Consider the following 22,773-nt stretch of genomic DNA (forward strand, 5'->3'; position numbering starts at 1 on the left):
GCTGAGGGTGCCTTCTCACCCATCATCCTGGTCACTAATGAAGATATTGAACAGTACTGGCCCCTGTATTAACTCCTTGGACACACCACTACTGACTGATCTCTGGCAGGATTTTGTGCTACCAATCACAGCCCTCTGGGCCTTCCAACCCAGGCAGTTTCCCAGCCACCTCACTGTCCACTTTGTCAGCAATATTTATTTTAAGCCCAAGCGGTAAAACCTGTAATTTCCATATGGAGGGTCCTGTCTTGAGCTGGAGATAGGGCAACTTAAGCCATTGGCTGTGCGTATAGCACGGAGGAGTTGTTACAATCAACCACCTGAGTGCTTGTGATTCTGTGATAAAGAAGACAGTAAAGACCCTTTTCAGCTTCCAACAGCACTTAATCCAAACAGAGCATGACCTGATCTACCTGCAAACTGCTGTCATCATATTTTGCTCTCTGTTTTGTCTCAAGGGGTGGTTACAACTTGCTTCCTGCTAGACACACCTGGCCATTTTTGATTCTGTTCAATTTCTTAAGAGGTCAGGTCTTTAGGCAAGCAATAAGAATTGCCAGTGGCACTCAGAGATTTACAGGTTTGCTCTATATCCTGTAGGCATCAATCCTTTGCACTTGTTGAGAAACCTCTGGGATGGCTAGCTGAGCTGGTGTGGTTTTTGCACTGGGCTCTTTTTATTTTCCCTTCTAAATTTATTAGCATCATTTTCAATTACTTTTAGAACCCTTATAGTAATTTATTTTTAATTATTTACACTATGTAGCTGTAATTGCCAAATATTCAGGTCATTTAAGGTCTCTCTCTGAAAATGAGTATTATGGTTATGGAAAGTCTCTCAATCTAGTTCTATTATTCTTATTAATTCTAATTAAAATAATACTTAGTACTTATCTAGCAGTTTTATGTCTGGAGTATTTTGTAAACATTTACCAATTAATTTTCACACAATTATTGCAAGGTAGGCAGAAAATAACAGTGGAAAAATCTGTAGGATAGAGTGAAAAGAAGAGATTCACTTATCTACAGTAAAGGGAGCTTGTGAGCATGTGTTGTCCATAGGCTCATTCTCCTGGAAGTCTGCCTAGTTCCTACACATGTGTATGGACCTACTGTACAGTAGCAGAAAACATGCATCCTGACAGCACATAAGCTAATGCACACTCTGTTTCCTCTCAGCAGGGAATAGAAATCAGAGAAGTCCACATCATCAGGCTCAGCTTAAAAAGAAGAAATTTAACCAACCTAAGGCTGGCATTTAAAGAGATAATAGGTCTCCCTGTCTAGGTTTACAACCATAAAAAGAATTAGATTTTTCAGCATATGGTTAAGTACCAAGGGAAAAGGTCTAAATAGACAAGATTGGATTGAAAGGAAGAGAATAGATCTAAATTTCAAATTAGGGAAGCAATGATAAGTCCTTGGCCCTGTTACCAAATCTGACACTGACAGAAATTAGTCTTGGCACCATCGGTGATGAGAGAGTTGGGGTGCTTTTTAAGCTAAATTTGCTGCCAGTATCTAAAAGGTTTGCCATCCATGGATGAGCAGATCATGTCAGAAGGCCAAGAGCTATTAATACAGTCAATACATAATGAGTGGGGAAGACCAGAGAAGCAGCTTCTGTAAGATTAAAAGCAGTTCCAAGTAAACACCATTTCTGCAGTGTTACAGTTCTGTGGACCAGCTACAGCTGAAGCCTGAGACTCCAGTGGACAACATCAGTTATACGAAGCCATTGACTCAGACATTTGCCAAAAAAAGCCCAGGGGGTACAAGGAAATGATTAGCTCAGGGAAAAAAAAAACAAAAAAACCAAAAAAACAAACAACAAAAAACAAAACACCAAAAAAGTAATTGTTGGCTCTGCTGCTTGGAACAGAATGATGCCAGTATGATGCTTCCAGGCATAAGATGCAGGCACCAGTGATCAGGAAAGCTGATGAAGAGCCATTGCCAAGTGCTCCTGAGAACCGCGTCTTTAACATGTCATGGGCTGAAGTCTTCCTCGGACTTTTCTCGTAAATGGGATGAGTATCTCAAAGTTCACGGTCCTGGCAAATGGTTCCTTTTTTTATTCAGAGGGTGGGACCCACACAGTCAAATGGAACATGAAGCAGGGTGAAGGCAGAGAAACCACCTTTATCCAGGACTGGCTAGTTTTCAAAGATGTAATGGCAGAAGATACCATTCTTATGTAAAAGATAGGCTGGGTATGTGCAAGCAAGGATGGTTTTTAGTACACCCAAGCAGGTATTCCTGCTGTCATGAGATAGACAGGTATTGAGACAATCCAGAAGCATATGGCAAGAATTACTGGTTGCAAGAGTGCAGTAGATAGTGCAATGGTTATACAGAGAACTGACAAGAAAGTCAGAAGTCAATTGTGGTCAATATATTGCCTTCACCTACATGAAAAATTAGAAAGCCTTGTTTACTTTTACAGGACATGGCTGACAGCTGTTTTCTATTCTTTTGAGCATACTCAGGTAAGACCTATGATCAGAAAGGAGCATTTTCAAAAGTAAAACTTTAAAAAAACACTGATAGCTAAAGCCCTGAAGAGCCCAATTCATTGCATTCTACTCTGGCGGGCAGCAGCAAGGAGACCCTGCCTTGAACACAGTGTAAATTCCTACCCCAAGGCAACACAAAATATCATCTCAGTATGTTCTTTTTCCCTTTTCCTTTGTTCCTTGAAGAGCTGTGAATACCTGCTTCACTCTGTGTGAGTAGTTCAGGAGTCTGGCATTTACAGGCAAGAAATGCAGTTCATTTCACAAACAGAATATGTTCCATACTCACTGGAACCTCTAATAAGAAGCTTTGGTGGCCATGGCAAGGCTTAGCCTACATAAGCTTCTGGGTTAGCACCCACAGAAGCAAATATCTGCAGGAGCGTACTATTCAAAGCACTGATTCAGCCTTCATGCAAGACATCTCCATGGTGTGCAGTGTGGATTAGAAAGTCCTCTCTGTCCAGTTCCCCGTGCTCTGCACTGCCTGTTTTCCTTCAGTTTTGTAGTCAGGTCAAGGGGGCTGCAATGGCTTGCAATAGACTCTGGTGAGGTGTACCAGCCTATGTCTTCATGGGTGGTGACTATGCCACAACCCACAGGCAATGTTTCCTACGTTTGCTCTACATGGCTGTTATTAGCACCCTTCTCACTCATCATGGGTGCTGGGTCAGCACTGGTGATACTGACTCCTGCTCTCCTTTCACTTCAGTGCACTCACTGCCAACCTGTAAAAAGAAATTACCTGATTTGTTTAATGTAAGTATATGCATATATTTCTATATATGCATATATGCTTTCATGGGAAAAAAAAAAAAAATAGTATTTCTGTTCACCTTTCAAGACCCAGTGTAACGTAATTCCTTAATCATGACAGTTTGGCACCACATCTAACTTTATGGCTAAATGTGGCTTTCACTGAAGTCAACCCCTTGCTGACATTCCAGTGGCCATTTAAAGAAAATACTCCCTTTCACTACAGAAAAAGGCAAAGGTGTCTGAAAAGGAATAAAGGAGCTACTTACCAAGGTGCATTTTAAATCTGTACTTTTTAATGTTATTGGGCTTCTTAAATGACTTATTTTCTTTCTATTCTTTCTTAAAAATCGGATGTTCTTATATTTAAAAAAAAAAAAAGAAAAGAAAAAGGAAAAGGAAAATTAAGTAAAAGAAAGCAGAAGTGCTGATCAGAGAATAGTTCTGATTTCTCACAGCACAGTCATGCTGCGATTAGCCACCTGCTCAAAGACATGCAAGGACTACGCAGGAGCAGGACTGTTCAAATATACCCTGGCTTAGGTGTGTCTAAACTTCCAAACTTCCAAACCAGTTTCTGTAGGGCAAGTAGTGACTTGACAAGGGGTAATGGCTTTAAACTGAAAGAGGGTAAATTTAGATTAGATATAAGCAAGAAGTTCTTTTCTGTGAAGGTAGTGATGCGCTGACACAGGTTGCTCAAAGAGATTGTGGCTGCCCCATCCCTGGCAGTGCTCAAGGTCAGGCTGGACAGGGCTTGGAGCAACCTGGTCTAGTGGAAGGTGTCCCTGCCCATGGCAGTGAGTTGGAACTGGATGAGCTTTAAGGTCCCTTCCAGTCCAAACCATTCTATGCTCTAAGCAATAAGACACACTGTTGCCCATTTGGTCCTGGGTGAAATGATACAGTAGCCAGGCAGACTTAGAAAGGTCAGAGAGAGAAAGTAGGGGGCTCTCATCTGTGTACTAAAAAACAGAGTCACACAGAAGGTGTTCAGAGGAACATTGTTTGAGGTTTCAGGTTTCCTTTTAACACTGTGTTTTACTGAAATGGTACAATGAAATAAGCTGTGGAGGGCTAGGGCTTCTGTATGGGACATTTCATTTCATTTCTCGATACCAAGAGAGATGAATGTATGGGAACACCCAACCCATGCATTTTCACTGCCATTCCTCCAGAAATGAAACATTGTATATAGGAACTTATTCTTTATGTCTTAACTTCCATCTGCCCAGCAGCCAATCAGAAACATAAACGGACAAAAGCAATTCTACAATAAAACTGTATGTATATTATATCACAGCCATATTACTCTGAATTTTTGCTCTATCTTTGCCTAAGGATCGATGGGTAACTGGAACACAACAGGAAATATTTTGTTTACTTCTTAAAGAAAAACAGAACCACCAAATTGATAATAAGAATTGGTATGTGCTTTTCTGTGAATGCATTCTAATGTGGCAATTAAGTATTGAGTAAATAATAAACATCTCACAGCAAACCTTTTACAGCCCAAATAAGACAAGTGAGCTACAAAATGTTCACTTATATAATAGGGAAAAAGTGCTTCATCATCACTGAAAGCAACATGAAACGACTGATGTTACAAGTCAATTCCTGGTGCTTTCTCAGCAGTCCTGTGGAATACTGGCTATCAGTTGGAAGGAATGAATTCCTTCCTTCAATTCACTCCTTCATGTGGAGACCAACATTTTCAGGACTTTTCAAAATCTGATGCTCTATGAACACAGGAAAACAGGAAATATTCTCTGCATCCATTAAACAGTTAGTTTGTTCTTTTTTTAATCTAATGGCCTTGAGGGCTATTCCACTTTATAAAGGTACCCAGCAAACGATTTGTTTCTGTAATAATACAAAAGACATTGATTGTCCAGCTGGCAGAGTAGCAGTCCTTTAATTAGTCCAATCTGCAAGTTGGATGGTCCTCCATGACATTGTCTGCTGTTGTGTGAAGTATTGCTGCTGCTGAAGTCAATGCTACTGATGACATCTGCTGAGCCAGGTTTCACCTCTACGGATAGTTTGGTTTGTTCAGTTTGTTTTGGGTTTTTTCAGAAAAGCACTGGCACCAACCTCTCAGGTTACCTTGGGAAAAGGTCTTGCTTTAGTTCTGAGACTCACAAGCAAGAGATTCCAGCTTCTGGGAGCATAACGTTTCAGGTTTCTAGGGCTCATGCTCCCCTGTGAACGATTTTCTTGGGCAGATCCCTGCAACACTTAGGTTTGCAGTTTGGCTGTGGCCTCTTACATGTGGACAGGGTCACAGACATGACATGCTGTCTCCTGAGAACTCTGCTTTCTATTTTCGCTTGGGAACCTTGCTTGGGTAGTCAATTTTCACAGCATATTTTCCTGCATGGTAACTGAATGTTTCGTGTGACCAGGAATGGCTTCCTTGGGTTGTGCTCTATATCTGTAACCAATAAGACAGACACAGAGGCATAACGCGGAAATGAACTGATTTCTGTGAAGAGAGAAGAATGTGACTAATTACCACTAAGCCGCCTGCTGCTACAGCCAGATTGAAACATCTCCTCTGCTCACTGCTATGTTTAGCAGAAAAATTGCTAGGTGTGAAGGTTTTCTGTCAGCAATGCAAATGCCTGGCACAGAGGGGTGCCTTCTTCATAACATAATCATAGAACCACAGAACAGCTCGGGTTGGAAGAGACCTTAAAGATCATTTAGTTCCAACCTGCCTGGCATGGGTAGGGACACCTTCAGCTAGACCAGGTTGTTCAAAGCCCCATCCAACCTGGTCTTGAACACTTCCAGGGATCCACAACTTCTATAGGCAACCTGTTCCAGTGTCTCACCACCCTCATAGTGAGGAATTTCTTCCTAATCTCTCATCTAACTCTACCTTTTTTCAGTTTAAAGCCATTCCCCCTTTTTCTGTCACTACTTGCCCTTGTAAAAGGTCCCTCCAGATTTCTTGTAAGCCGCTTTAGGTACTGGAAAGCTACTAAAGGGTCTCCCTAGAGCCTTCTCTTCTCCAGGCTGAGCAACCTCACTCTCTCAGTCTTTCTTCGTAGCAGAGGTGCTCCAGCCCTCTGATCATCTTTGTGGTCCTCCTCTGGACTTGCTCCAATAGCTCCATTTCCTCCTTATGTTGGGGGCCCCGGAGCTGCATGCAGTACTTCATCCAGATGGGGTCTAATGAGAGTGGAGTAGAGGGGGAGAATCACTTCCTTAATCTGCTGGTCACACTTCTTTCGATGCAGACCTGCATATGGTTGTCTTTCTGGGCTGCAAGCTTGCTTACGTTTTCTCATTAACCAACAGCCCCAAGTCTTTCTCCTCAGGGCTGTTCTTGATCCCTTCATCCTCCATCCTGTATTTGTACTTGGGATTGCCCCAACCCAGTTGCAGGACCTTACACTTGGCCTTGCTGAATTTCATGAGGTTCTCACTGGCCCACCTCTCAAGAGTGTCAGGTCCCTCTGGCTGGCATCCCCTCCCTTCAGCATGTTGACCACACCACACAGCTTAGCATCAGTGGCAAACGTGCTGAGAGTGCGCTCCATCCCACTGTCCCTGTTACAAAGATGTTAAAAAGCTGCAGTCCCAATACTGACCCGTGAGGAATGCTACTCCTCACTTGTCTGCAATTGGACATTGAACTGTCGACTGCAACTCTTTGAATGCGACCATCCAGTTTGACCAACCGAACAAGTGGTCCATCCATCAAATCCATATCTCTCCAATTTAGAAACAAGGATGTTGTCTAGGACAGTGCTAAATGCTTTGCACAAGTCCAGGTAGATGGTGTCCGTCACTCTTTCCTTGTCCACCAGTGCTGTAAGCCTGTTGCAGAAAGTCACCAAATTTGTTCAGGCACAATTTGCCCTTCATGAAACCATGTTGGCTGTCGCCAATCACCTCTTTAATGTCCGTGTGTCTTAGCATAGTTTCCAGGAATATCTGTTATATAATCTTGCCAGGCACAGAGACTGACTGGCCTGTACTTCCCCATGTTTTCCTTTTATTCCTTTTTAAAAATGGGGTTTATATTTCCCCCTTTCCAGTCAGTGGGCATAATCCCATGACTTCAGATTTTGTAGACAAACTGCCTGCAAGCTACCAGCTGAGGTGCTGCTAGCAAAGTAGGAGGTGTACATCTCACCCTGTTTGCCTGGATTGTAGGAAGGAGTTTTGAAGGTAGTTTGCTTTGTTGCACATAACTCTTTATGAAATAGTGTTTTACCTCGATAGGTCTTGAGATGCTTGACAAAGACTGCCACAATTATCTCCTTTACCAGCTGGTAACATTGAGTCACAGAGACAGTAGCAACTACTTTTTATCATCAAGAAATCAATGGCCGAGGCTGAAAATTAATCCAGGTCATTTGCAAAATCCCTCCTAGGTGCACTATTTCCTAGTATCTGCTCACGCTTGCTTCTTCAATTCCCCTGGGAAGTCATTTGCTCTAAGAGAAAAGAAATGATGGATCTCACCTGACTAATTTTCAAAGCTAGTTATGTTGTTTACATCAGTCCTAGACCTATGAAGCTGATCTGGATGCTCAGTGTGGCTACGTCAGGTATGTTGCATTGCAGCTTTGGTTGGTTCATACTAGGATGTGCGCGATGCTTGTGCCTGTAGCAGATGTATTCATAATGCCTTGATACTATTTGCATTTTCTAGTCGTCACGGTCTTCAGACAAATTGTCCCTTCTTTCTTTGCTCACTGAGAAATCAAGCTTTTAGCTCTTCTCCCAGAATTAACAAATGTCTGGGATTCCCTGGATGCATTGAATAAATCACACTGATTTCTCTAGTGTTTTTGAGCACCTGCCTTTTTAATGAGATTGCTATTCTGATGCACGGAAAAATTTGCTAGCTCAACATTAGTCTCACAGTTATTGGTTGAGGTTTTTTTAAATGCAGACTGGTTACCTGTCAATCTAAAGAGTATGCTGCTTGCCTGCCACTTTAAATTACTTACTTTGTCAACCTAATTCTCCATCTATTTCCAAATGGGCACACAGAAAGACGGAAGGACCTTCACTTGATTAAGTGGGAATATCTAGGACTGTATGGGAAGAGAGCTTGGTATCTTATATTTCAAATAACTTACATCTTGGATTTCCCTGCTTAAAGTCCCTTTGAAGTTCTTTTTAATTGGATTGGACTCGGAAATTAATTATCATGAATCTCAGCAGTTAGAGAGTGCTATACCTCCTCTGAGCCTTGCTCAGATGTTAATGAATTAAGGACAGCTTGCATCTAATTTGGACTAGGTGACTAAACAACTCAGGAAAAAGACCGTGTTCCTATATACAGTGTCTCATTTTGTCGCTGCTGGAGGAAGTACCTGCTGGGGAATGGCTGACGTTTAAGGGCTTGTGCAGTGAGGATACTTCTTTCTGCAGCATGGAGTCACTAGGGTTTGCTCTGAGCAGGTTTTCTTGGCATGGTGTTAGAAACATTTGAGCTCTGTCTGCTCCCTCAACACACAGGCAGCTGCACCAAGCCACTTAGAGAAACAGCCAAAAAGCACGGACAGCATGTACCAGGGTAGATGGGCATATTAACGTGCTAAATACATTCAGCCATAATCAATGGTCCATTGCTGGTGGGTTAAACAACCTTATCCCTTGCTGAAGGATTTTATTTGACAGCAAGGTTATAGTGAAACTCAGAAATCCAATCTCCCTTCTATAAAATACAGATGGAGAAAAAAATTATGTGGACTAAAATTATGACTTAATATCACATTTAGTTTGTCCTTTGCTGGGATTGGTAGGCTGTGTTTCAAAGCTTTATAATTGATATTGCTCATAACACCAGGGAAAAAGAGAAAGAGGGCATGCTATAAACTGAAAGATTGGAGCTGTAAGACAAGCATATTGTAAAGTGACAATAGGGAACAAGGTGGTTAAGGGATCACTAGATGGCAGTCAGCTCTCCAGCAGGAATAATCGAGGAAGGGAGGAGGTTGTGGAGACCCAAAACCAGCACGGAGTAAGGTAGCTGTAATGTCATAAAATTATTGAAATTACATCAAATTTGCGTTGCTTTGTGCCAGGAGTCCCAGAGCAGGCAATGTTCCATCAAAAGTTGTCCCCTTGTGTCAATAGATTCACTGTCAGAAGGAGAGCAGGTGGGAGGAATCTGCATACACAACACAAGGAAGAGAAAGGAATTAATGAAAAAAAAAAAAAAAAAGATTGTCTTACCAAATCTTTCAGTCTTGTACTGGGACATGAAAAAGTGGTAGTTCAGACTCAAACCCTAATGATTTTTTAGATACAGATTGCACACATTGTTATTACTTACTTTTACAACACCAGTGCAGGAGTGTGTGTATTTTAGAAAGGCTGAAACCACTAGAATATGTAATTGCAGAGTTTATTAATGTTGTTTATTATTTCTATTGCTCTGTTTATGGTCCATGGGCCTCTGCTAACCTCAGCAGAGAAGGAGGTGTATTCCTAGTTCATAAACCAATACCAGCAAATATACATTAAAATACCTGAATTTGGGATCACCTCACCATTTCCTTTCTATGGTTATGTTAGGGGAAGGCAGTGATTTGGAAAGCGAGGAGCATAACTCTTTCCCAATTCATATGACTGTCTTTTCCACATTAACACTCAACCAGAAACATGGCAAATATGGCTTAGATCTCCATGCAGTTTCCTGGAATAATTCCTAATTTTAAGGGACCCCAGATTATGTGTCTTATGTATCAGCGAAGACCATACAACTACATTGAAATAGTGCTCTCCCATCAATACTGCACACCTGTAGTTGAACTAGGACTACATTTTTCAACCTGTAGGGTCATAAGTTCAAGTGGATGGTAACAATGAGAACTGGGATTTTATTAGCCATAGCCTAAATTCTCCCAGCTGGCACTGCCACATGTAAGCGCTCTAAAGCAGGAATTTGTTAATGTTAGTACTGAGACCCTTTTTGTAACCCTTAAGATCAAACTGGCCTCCCTCAGGGAATAAGAAACGCATATTTTTAGAAAGTCATCTGGCTTTGCTTAATAACTTGCTATGATAGAGGTTTCTGATTTGTTTGGTCATTTGCTTCTTCAGCATTACTCCAATAGGCATCACTCTGACACAAGGATTTAAAGGCAAAAAGCCTAAAGCCTGCTAGCACCTTGGAGGAAAAGTACACTGAGAAATCGCTTTGCTGAGAACACATTGACCCTTGAAGGTATAATCCTGGAAATGGGGTAAAAATTCTTGACTTGCAATCTTTGGTGTCTCTTTCTCATTTTTTTTTTCACTTGGATATCCCTTTCTTGGCCCTGACAGTCTTCCATGTTATTTTATCCAGTTTTCTTAACATTCTGCCCTTGGTTCTTTTCTACACTTTACTAGAGCACTGTCCTATATTTTCTCCTTACAATACAGCTTGTTGAATTTGAACAAGTCATTGCCTAAGCTTCTCAGCAGACAATGAAGATGGTTCAGCCTGTCATGCTGAAATGCATTTTTCAGACTAGTGTCTATCGTGTTTTCTCTCTGAACTCTAACTTCTTTTTAAATGTCATTTTCTCAAAAGCACTGACAACAGAATCAGACTAGACATAAATGACATTTTTCCTATTGCTAGAGAAAGGGTAAGAACCACCTTCCTACACCTATATGTAAGAAATGCATTAGCATCCCCACAAGCAGCCATACCCCCTGGAGTTAAGAGCAAACTGCTAGGAGGTAATGGTTAGTTATTTATACAATAAGGATATCTAACAAGATATTCAAGGTCTTCTCAAAGTTATTCCTTTGTAAGACAATCACCTGGACTGTTTGGTCTTTGATCTTTATTTCTAGAGAGATGACTTTATATTTCATTGCATTTAAATAAATAATCAAAGAATTTTCACTACATGTAAAAAAAATGCTGATTCAATAAACTCAAAAGGACATGGTGGGGGACACACATATTGCATGTGATGAAATTTATACCTGAGACTTGTCTAATGTTTTGACCATATTTTCAGGCAAGCTGCCTTAAGAGCTCCCAAACCAAGGAGTCCTCTGTGCACTGTAGGCACAGAAGCCTTGCTTTTCTGCTCCCATAGATCCAGGGAGCTCATTCATCATTATAAGAAAAACAAATTGTTCCCAGAGTTTCTAAAATAAAATACTGTGGAAAGGGGAAATGAAAGGAAATGCTTTGGCTCTTCATTCTGACCTCTGCGTGAACATCTTCTTCAAGGTCTTGAGATTTCCAATGGAACTGAAATTTTGGGTGAGTCTATATCAGTATTTTAGTTGAGGTCAACAGTGTATATTTGAAGTAAATTTTGGTGTAGCAGTCACCACACTTGGGCTCACATTTCAGAATAGTCTTGGATCATGTTCTTCCCCGATGAAGCTAGAGTATAAGAAGGACTCCTATGGTGCCTCCAGTATGCTCCAGTCAGTAATTGGCCTCCAATCTGTAGTTAGCCCACAGTGAAACCACTGAGTATAAGGATAGTGTGGGCCTGGGTTCCTCAGCAACAACAGTTTTGCTCTACAAATCTGATCTTATTGAGCAAAACACCTTTTTAATATGATACAGCCATTGTATCCCAGCCAACCCAACAAATTCAAATGCACAAACAACATTTAAATGCACCAAATTTCTCACACAATATCGTTGCTAGTCTTCATTATTATTACCTAGGTATGATCTATTTATTTTTCCTAGCAATTCTGTTATCAGCCTCAGGCAGGATTCTTGGTTTCACAAAGGAAGGTTCCCTGCAGTCTGATCTGAGCTTTGAAGATCTCAATTTAAAGATCTTTGAAGCATTATGAACAAAGCAGAGGACTTGACATGACAAGGAACACCTGGACTTCTAGATGCTACCTACTGATTTATGATGCAGTTTCATCACACTCCATTGACCCACAAACCATGATTGACCCAACCCCCTCAATTTTCAAGGGATCCAAAAGAGTTGGTTTTCGCCATCCAGCACTGGACATTGAAAGCTGAGCTAATTCCAGGAGGCTCCTTCTGCAGCCAACGAAGAGAGATGGGCTTCCAAACATCATTTAAAATTAAAAAAAAAAAAAACATATCTAGGAATTTGCTCAGTATCATTACCTTAAGCTGAGCTTCACATTATTGGAGTCATGCCAAATCAGTAAATTATTTTCATTTACCTTTTTCTCTTTCTTGGTAAGGATAAGGCATTTGTTACTTGTTTTCTTACCAGTATACTATCTATTTCATGCCTTACAGTTCTCGTTTTTGTTTTCATTGCTGCTTTACGGCAGTATCAAAGCAGCTCCATCCCCTTCGTATGTATGTATGTCTGTTATGGAGTGAAGAAATGAAGAAAATTCGTGTCATCAAACTAGGATTTGTGGATGTTATCACAATTCACTAGAACTAGTAAGTCCTGTAGCTTGTTCTTTATTGTTCTACAATACAGTTGGTATACGGAGTGACACACTAGCAAAAGCAGACGAGGACATTGAAGTTTTTTCTCCTTAGAGAAAAATCCCTCTATTTCATTGTCCCATCTTAGTGATATACTTTCCATACTGTACTTGGGTATCAGTCCTTTGCTACCAGTATAAGTGCTCGTTCTATATCTTCCAGGTATTTCCTTCGTCCTTTATTTTTTGGCTTTCATCCTCCTGTAAGTCATATAGAAATCAGTAGATTTTGTAAAGCTTTCTGCAGCGTTTTAAAGCTGTATCACAGCACTTGGTAAATGACTGCACTTTTGCTAGTTGATGCTATGGGTCAGTAAAACAAGATGGATAAATGCCTTCTGAAAGTGTATAGGCTTTTTGACCAGCTTCTTTTTAGCACAATCATTTTTACAAGACTTCTTCCAAAGATACGCCTTGGAATGAAGTTTTATCTCCCAGGGACATGGAAGAAAGACTTGCAATAGCTCTGAGCTGTATATCACACCTCAGTCCTGCTCATAGATCTTGCTATTAAGGGCTTGACTAGCACTTAATTTCCATCTCTGTCTAGCTGTACATGTTGTCTCCTTCCTCTTTCCTTTATCTTCTTAGGACTTTCAGTTCTTTGCTTCCTTTCAGGATTTCCTTCATAAACTGAGTAAACTTCTTCCTGATCTCCTTCTCATGCTATCATTAATTTGAAAGTGCATTTGTTTCTTCTAAGAATTTTATTTAGACCATATGAGATATGAATCTTCTTATTTCATTATTTCAGGTGGTTTTACACCTACATTATTGTAGCTAATCAAATGAGCTTTGGTGGGGGTTTTGGGATTTTTTTCTGTTTGTTTGGGGTTTTTTGTTGGGTTTTCTTTTTTTGTTTGTTTTGGGTTTTTTTTTTTTTTTTAGGTTTTTTGGTTTTGTTTTTGCTTTGGAGGGTTGGGGTTTTTTTGCTTTGTTTTGTTTTTTGTGTTTTGGTTTGGTTGGTTGGATATTTTTTAATTATTTGTTATGTGTCTTCTGGTTTTCCTGGCTGGCTGTTTTACCCCAAGACAAAGATGTTTTCAGGCAGGTTTCCTTGGTCATACATCCAGTGCCTCTTTTTCACAGTTTTAAGACAGAATTCTGTATTCTGCTGTGGTTTTGCATTTTTGCACAACCCTGCAACAAAGACAACTAAGCCTTTTTCTTGTGCTGGTGATCAAATTAGGAATTAATACTTAAAGCTAATCCCTGCCCAAAGACTGGATCAGCACTTTTTTGCTGTTGTTGCTGGTTTTATTCTTGGTTTTTGTTTTGGTTTGGGTTTTCTTTTTGTTTTTTAGGAGCAGGCAGGAACATACGGTGCTCCCTGACTTGCTCAGCTCCCAGATGTATGGATGCCTTCCAGCCACCTCGATGGCAGAAAGGGCTGGCAACAGACTTCACAGCACTGCCATAGGCACACTTGAATGCACAGCCTCTCCTGCACTATGTGGGAAGCCCTGTGGGGCATCCAGGCCTGCACTTCTACTGGAAAGCTGTCTTGAGGTGCTCCTTCAAAGATCACAGAGCTGCATCCAAAGACCTTTTGGATTAAATGTGTGGGATATTTGTCATTGTCATCTTTTGAAGATTGTTGCCCCTTAGCTGAAAGGTTTTGGCAAGCTGTGTGCTTGGTGTTAAACTCTGAGTAGCCAATAATGAGCTGTCAGCACAGATTAATTTATGAGTGTAATAATAGTTATACATTTACTATTAAATATTTCCAAATGAAACTTGTGCACATATGGAACAAAGTCAGTTTCGTGACATCTCTTAACTCTGGCCCAGTTTCATTAACTTTTATTTTCCTCACCTGTTTCCACTATCATTATTGTCAGCCTGGGGCAGGCATTTTTGAAACATTCATTTTAATTACAGCACAATAAGAATACAGCCCCTTGTGATATTTATCAGCCAAATACTCAAGAAATTTTTAATATATTGAAAATAAATCCTGTTTATAGCATACTGCTTTCCCAACTGTAGAAGATTTTAACAGTTCATATATCGTGCATTTACCACCTTTTTAACATTTAAACAGAGCCTGGAATTTATACCTTTTCATGACTCACCAGTCCCTGCTGCTCAGATGTAATCATCACAGAAGAGTAGAAATACTGAGAGAACACAACTAATGCTGCAGTGCTGACCGGGCTGGCAGAGTTGAGCAAAGTGGATTAATAAATTCCAGCATGATCTATTCCTGGCAACAGACAGAAGTACCCTGGAACAGGCTGGGTCTGGTCCATACACATGCAAGGACAGGTAACAGAGAATGTGAGACTGCTGGATACTCAGTACAGAAGCTGGTTATGAAACTTACGGTAGACTTTTACTGTCCCCTTAACACTTGAGGAATGCAACATTTGGTGAATGAATGATTAACCATTTGCTGGGATCTTAGAGAAATGGTTGGACAAAATATTTGTGGAACCTCTTTGAATAGGCTTTGGTACAGAGGACCACCTTTGACAGGTTCATTGTACCTTATTAAAGTAGGAAAACACTTTATAGATCCATTAGCAAGGAAAAGACTAACTTGTCACTACTGGGAGCTATTAGCACATAACACTACTGGCCTTTTTCCCTGACATGTGGAAGGGTTGAACATAGCAGCCAACTCTTTGGCTTTACAGCTCTGCGGTTAATGTGCTTTTGCAAACAAGCATAGTCAGGCTGGTTCTGCCTTCACCTGTGGGCTTTAGCTGTAATGAAGATCAGGCAGTGGCTTGGCACATCTCTGACCCTGCTGGGTATCTCTGCTACCTGTCTCCTTCAGTGATGTGCATGGTTGCACTGCTTTGGCACCCATGGCAGATGCACAGTTGGTGTTCTTAGGAGTTGGGTGCAAGGAGGTATGGTAGCAATAGGCTGCACCTTGCTGAAAGGATTCCCAGTGCAATCTGCTGTAGGGAGTGTCTGCAATTCCACCACAGCCTGCCCAGAGCCAGCTAGGCAGCTCCTTCACAATGCATGAGACTCAGCTGCTCAAGGTTGGTTGTACTGAGATATGTAATTCATGTGCAATTTAAAGGACCCAGGTTCACTGAGGCTATGCTGATTTATCCCTCTTTATGATCTGACCGTAAGTATTTCTTTAAAATGCTGTCAGATTCAAGCCAGCTTAGATGTCTGTGTGGCCCATATTGCCTTTAGGGTGAAATAGCGTATTGAGTGACAAAAACCTCAGTGCTGCTATTTATGCATGCTGTTTTCCTCTTCAAACAGATGCCTGACAAGCAGCAGCAAAGTGAAGCAAGGTGGCTCAGAGATGACAAGTGTTTTTTAGAATCATAGAATCATAGAATAGTTAGGGTTGGAAAGGACCTTAAGATCATCTAGTTCCAACCCCCCTGCCACAGGCAGGGACACCTCACACTAAACCATGCCACCCAAGGTTTTGTCCAACCTGGCCTTGAACATGGCCAGGAATGGAGCATTCACAGCTTCCTTGGGCAACCCATTCCAGTGCCTCACCACCCTTACAGTAAAGAACATCCACCTTATACCCAATCTAAACAATAGGAACAATAGGAATAACAAAGTCATAACACATCATCTTCTCAAGTCCTAACCCTGCCTAGATACTTTCTAGTTGGGATGTGAATGAAAGCCCATCAGTGGCAAAGGCATCTCTGCAGGCCATAGAAAGGGAAGAATGAGAAAGATGACAGCTAGCTATAGTCAGAGCTCCCTTCTAGTAATCACAGTCCAGAGCTACTGAGTAGTGCCTCTCCAACTCTAACACAATCAGGATTCACTAAGCCATTTCTCTCAATGTATTTTGTGCTCAGAGTAATTTCTTTCTACCCCTTAAGCAATGTGGACTTGATGGGAAGCAGTTCTAGGGAAATGACACCACAAAACCAGCCATAAGGCTGGTTGCTCACACACTGTCTCCAAAGTCCTTTCACTTCAGCTATAGGCTCCTCTGCTCTCTTCTGCCCAACAATAATCATGTTTCTTACACCCCAGGTGCCTCTTCACCTTCCTTTATTTCCTTTGTTTAGTTAACCCTCTCTAATGAACTCCCAAAGAATTAAAAAATTGAAAAATATGTCTGAGAATTCATTTGTTGTTTGCCAGCCATTGTTCTGTTCACATATTATATTCCTCTCTCCCCTTCCTTCTGCCTTGTCTGTTTACACAAAGCCTTTTTGTGTCAGGTGCTGTCAGTGAGCAGCAACACACAGCACTGTGTGCTCATACAATGGGCTTCTAATCTCAGTTGACCCTTCAACAATCCTTAAGCTTAGACTGCCACAAAGATCAGCATATAATTTCAGCTAATAGATATCAATGAGTACCAAGGCTTCCATTCTAATCTGTGATCCCTATGTTTGCATTAAGGGATGATTTGTGATAACTGACAGACTGAAGAGTGGAGTAGTGTAACCTTGTAGAAAATCTTTGTATTTATCTGTGAAAGTAATTTTCTAAGAAGGTCCTAGGACTACATATAGAGTTGAAACTATGGGAGTATGCTGCAAGTAAATCACTTTTCTAAGTGGTTAGGCTGTTATAGCCGGGATTCACATCACCCCAAAATTAGGAACATAGTCTGTGGTGATCATTTGTGTTCTTCTCATAGACAGCAAAAAGAGAGATCCTCAGAGGCTGATTCATCTTAGGTGTCAAAGATTCCCTGCCAGATGGCTCCACAGATCTGCTCTCCAGATAGTTCAGAAAACTGAATCCTTCCCTCAGTAAACACACTCCTTGGATCAGAAAATAACCTGTTCCTGCAGGACCAAATTTCGTTCATTTCTCGTCTTTGCATGAAAACTACAGACCTAATATGAAGTCCATTTGTACTACTGCGATATTTGGATTTCACCTTCCTTTTCAGTTTATCCTGTCTCACATTAAAAGGCTGCTATGAGGATTACCATTGCCTATATTAAATAGAAAATAGACACAGTAAGAAAGATTTCATCTAGACTTTGCAAAATGCTAATACAGTGGGAGTTGTTTTCAGTACTTGTTCATGAGCCCATATACCCAAATCCATACAAGCTGCCCATTTTGTATATCCATTTTGTGATACCAGAGAGTTAAGCTGTAAAAGACCCAAGTGCTGGCTTATCCCACTCGAATCAAACGGAGCTGCATCTTCTAAGGCAATAATTACATTGAATCTGTTTATTAAATTATTTTATCTTTACGTTCGGTTTCTTATCAGTTTAACATATTTCAGTTCCAGTATCTTCAGTTTCTTTCTGCTGGAGACAATTGGCAGGGTACAAAGAGCAAGCAATGCATTTTCTCAGATTAAACAGAGAAAGCACAATGAATCACTGCTTTATACAGTCTTTTTTTCTGAAGGAGAGCCAAGAGAGACATTGATTTAAAGAGTAAAGCAATTGGCATTTCAAGTTTTGATCTCACATATGGAAACATAAAAGCTCAAGAGAACAGAAAATTCACCAGAATTGATCCGGGGGACAAGGAACTGCAAAACTTCTGAGAAGTCTTGTAAAATAAAAACAAAGCCCCCCAAAATTCCAGCCTATCAAATTTAATAATTTCTTCTTGGGGGGGGGGGGGGGGGGGAAGGGGGGCAAATGAAGAAGAAAGTGAAAAAGAAAAAAAGAGGTTTATTTGTTTCTTTGTTTGTTTTTGTGACTTGTTTGTTTGTTATTTTATTCAGGTTAAAAAGAAATTGGGCAAAAAAGATTAAATTTACCTAAGAAACTTCCTCAAGTATTACAGCTTTGCAGTTGCAATTCACTTACCTTAATCTGAGTAAAAGGTCCAGATTAGTTTAAATCTTTTTGATTTTTTAAATGAGGTTGGATCAGGTATGTGAATAAGGAGAAGTAGTCCAGCTTCTATGATAGAATGCCTTAGTCTCTGCTTTGCTGTGCTAGCAATTGCTGACCTTCAGGATGTCCTACAACAGCACAACATCTGTTTCCCACACTCTTCGTAAAGAAGAAGGAAGCAATTCAATTGTGTAGATCAACAAAACAATTACAAATCAAGACATGAGCTTTCCAACAAGCTTTTCGTGCCCTTAAAAAAAAAAAAAAAAAAGAAAAAAAAAAGAAAAGAGAGAAAATCAATAATAACAAAATCTCCACAAAAGCAAAGCAGAACTGAAATAGCAAAGGGTACTTGGCATTAAGGAGGAAATTACAGATTCTCAAGGTGAGAAATGCTTTTTTTTCTGGTTTTGTATTGAACAAATGCAATTGAACAAACTAGAACACTTTTGGCTGTAACTGACAGGATGGTATTGAAGAGTAGACCTGGCTCTTGGCTGCTAGGCCAAACACTTCAAATAATTCAAAGTATTGAAGTGACAGTTAGATGAGAGCTTTGCTATCAGGGATACACCAAGATTGTATTTGTTATTTTCCTGGTTTTATAACTTTGTTTTCACTTTTGATATCCAAGACTTTATCTTTCCTTGGTGGAGTAAATATGGAGGGTGGCTATTAAAGTTTTATATGCTGTGAGGATCAGATTTTACAAAAATGAGATACTCTACTTGTCCAGTGGTCGCTAGTTATGGCCTGTGAAAACAGAGCCTCTGGAAACATTTGTAACCTAAGATTAGTTGGGGAATCACCAGCCCTCAGCAGAGGGAAGAGATGAAACTATTGCGGGGCTCCAGAGGAGGACCGCAAAAGTGGTCAGAGAAATGGAACACCTTTCCTATGAGAAAAGGCTGAGATAGTTGGGGTTGTTCAGCCAGGAGAAGAGAAGGCTCCGGAGAGACATTATTGCTGTTTTTTAGTTCTTAAAAGGGGCCTATAAGAAAGATAGGGAGAGACTCTTTAGCAGGGCCTATTGTGGTAGGATGAGGAGCGATGGTTTTAAAATTAAAGAGGGGAGATTCAGGCTGGACGTTAGAAAACAGTTCTTCACAATGAGGGTGGTAAAATACTGGCTCAGGTTTCTCAGAGAGGTGGTGAATGCACCATCCCTGGAGACATTCAAGGCCAGGCTGGACGTGGTTCTGGGCAACTTGATCTAGTTGAATATGCTCCTGCTCATTGCAGAAGGGTTGGACTGAATGACCTTTGAAGGTCCCTTCCAACCCAAACTTTTCTATGATTCTATGATTTCAGGGACTACTGCTACTATGTGTGTGCCTCCAGGGAAACACCCCACTCCAGGCAGAGGCCAAAGTATCCAAGACAAGGAGCACCAGCAAAAAAACTGCCACTCCCACAGATTAGCTCAGTAACAAACACTGTGCCAAAGAGGAGGCAAAAGTGCAAAATGGTTCTGCCAATGAAATTGATTCTTTTTCATCTGAGAAACAGACTGGTTATTCTTACCAGATTAGAATAGGAAAACATATATTCTTTTATTCTTTAAGTAATGCAGTGGGATGCTAAATGTCGACAAAGCAGAAAACTTGGACTGCTGGCTCTGGACTATTGACTGATGAAGCTGTTAAACTGATGTTTTCAATGTAGGATTCTGGGTAAGCCCTTTGAGATATGGTGAATGTCCAAAAGATTGAACAGAGAAGACGATAAACAAATTTTTCAATATTTACAAGGGATAATGTGCTGAAAATGTAACTATAGGTCTGTCAATTTAATGCTTACCCAGGGCAAAATCTCAGGAAGGCAATATAGGATGCGCTCAATAAAGAATTGAGGATGAACAGCCTAATTAATACCAGACCTCATGGTCTACTAAAAGATAAAACTTTAAATATAAATAAGTTGCATTTTTGGTGGGATTATTAGCCTGACAAAATGTGCTTTCGTTAAAATAGCGAAGTTATATGAGGTCATATATCTTTCTCATTAAAAAATAATTAAAAAAGAACAATTCAAACTTCAAAGTCTAGGTTAGCAAATATAAAAAATTAGTAGAGATATTTAAAAAAAATACTAAATGGGAATGATCTTTCAAAAATAACATTTCTGGTAGGCTTTTCTTATCCAGATATAGTTCAGGGGAGTTCATGGATGGGGAGGGAAGGGAAGCTTGTGATTGGCACTGACTGAATGAGAGATAAAGATTGCTTCTAGAGAGAGTCTCAGAGAGCAGGAAAATCTGGGCTTTCCTTCTTTTAATTAAAGAGCTAGGTGTAAGGATCAAACAGCTAGGAACAGGGAATGTAGTCTGTAAGTGAAATAAAAACTGAATTAATGTTGGTAAGGAAAAACCCCACCCTTTTTTAATGAGAGCAGACTGGAGAGAGTTCAGATGGGATCCCCAGAATAGTTTGAAATTTAGAAAGACTTTACTGAGAGGTTGGAGATGCCCAAGTAGATTTTCTCTCATATTCAAGTTTGCATTTCTACCCAGTCACAGCAAATGCTCCCCTTCTACTAACAGTATCAGCATCTGTTGAGTGCCTGCCCATGGTCACTGGGACTGAGGTGACTCCTTTAAGGCCAGAACAAGAGAAGGCATTTATTCCAGATAACATCAGACACTTACAGGTTCCTCCTCCACAGCTGAGGGACGAAAATGAGCAGTTCAGACCTAAGATGCACTTAAGATAGTATTAAGGGTCCTGCAGAGCTATCTGTAGTTGCATAGGGGAGCAAGCAGACAGAGAGGAGAGCCACCATGGGCAGAGCTCAAGAGGGCCAAGACTGGCTGTTGCTAACAAGAAAGGAGGGTGAAGACAAAGGATCAGCTCTAAGATTTAGACAAAAAGAAATAATTTGAGATATAAACAATTTCTTAAAAAAATATTTAAAAGTGTAGAAATATTGTAAACAAGCTGCAAAATAAAAAAAAAAGAAGAGGATGGGAAGCAGTTAAAGTTAATTGGGGCACAAAAATTTTGTTTTATGTGTGCAGGATGAAGCAACAACTCTTTCTTTGGCTGTGAGCTGAGAGTGGAAAATGCAGGGTGGAGATAGCAGAAGATGAAAATAGCTATGGACATTGGGAGACCATGGCAGGACGGGTGAGGTTCACAAGCACCTCTGGAGGTCATCTAGTTCAATCTTCCTGCTCAGAGCAGGGTCACCTACAGTAGGTTGCTCACTACTGTCCAGTTTGGTTTTGAATATCTTCAAGGATGGGACTCAGCAGCCTCTCTTGGCAGCCTGTGCCAGTGCCTCAGCACCCTCACAGTAACAAAAAAAGGGGGGTTGTGTGTTTAGGCAGAATTTTCTTCACTGTAACTTCTGTCCATTGCCTTTTGTCCTGTCAGTGGACACCAAGAAGAGACTGGCTCCATCTCCTTTACTCCCCCTCTTTCAATATTTACCCACATGGATAAGATTCTTCTGAGTCTTATATTCTTCAGGCTCAACAGGCACAGCTCTCTCAGTCTGTCCTCCTACCAAAGATGATCCAGTCCCTTTATCTTCTTGCCCTTTTGCTGAGTTCTCTCCAACATGTCCACATCTTCTCATACTGGGGAACCCATCACTGGATCCAGCAATCCAGATATGTTTCACCAGTGCTGAGTAGAGAGGAAGGATCCCCTCTCACCTCACCATTGGCAATGCTCTTCCTAATGCCGACCCATACCAAGATGGGAAAGGATGGGACAAGTAGGGGAGTAGAGGACATAGAAATGAGTCAGAAAAACACATCTGCTTCCCAGATAGGAGAGAGAAATGACTGCAAAAGAAAAAAGTTAAGGTGAAGCAGCAAATAGCAATAGTATTTTTTCCATTCTTTTGTCAATAAGATAAACAGAGAGTTTGTTGATGAAGGAGGCAAGAGTGCCGAAGGAAAATCTATGGATTACAGGCACTCGATTCAATTCAGCTGGTGAAGGAGAGCAATTAAACAAGACAGGAGACATGACTGAAGGGAAAGGAGGAGGAATGCTTAACAGAGGGAACAAAAGTCATTTCTACCAGGAGCAGACTAGAGAAAACAAATATATGGAAGTGTAGGGGAGTGAGTGCAGTATAGGAGGAAGCTGTTAGGAAAGACTACAAAGGGAATAAGAGTCATGACATGGGCCACAATAGGAACATTCAGTTCTTGGGCTAGATACAACCACATGCCTTCTCACATCACATGAGTTTCTATTCTTTTCCATAAAACAGAAGGGCCATAATAGCCTGGATGCTGAGAAATAACCTAAAGAGCCCAGTAGTTAAGATATCCTCCAACACAGGAGACTGTGATT

The sequence above is a fragment of the Psittacula echo genome (assembly GCF_963264785.1).
Source record: "Psittacula echo genome assembly, chromosome: 3".
NCBI lineage: Eukaryota > Metazoa > Chordata > Aves > Psittaciformes > Psittacidae > Psittacula > Psittacula echo.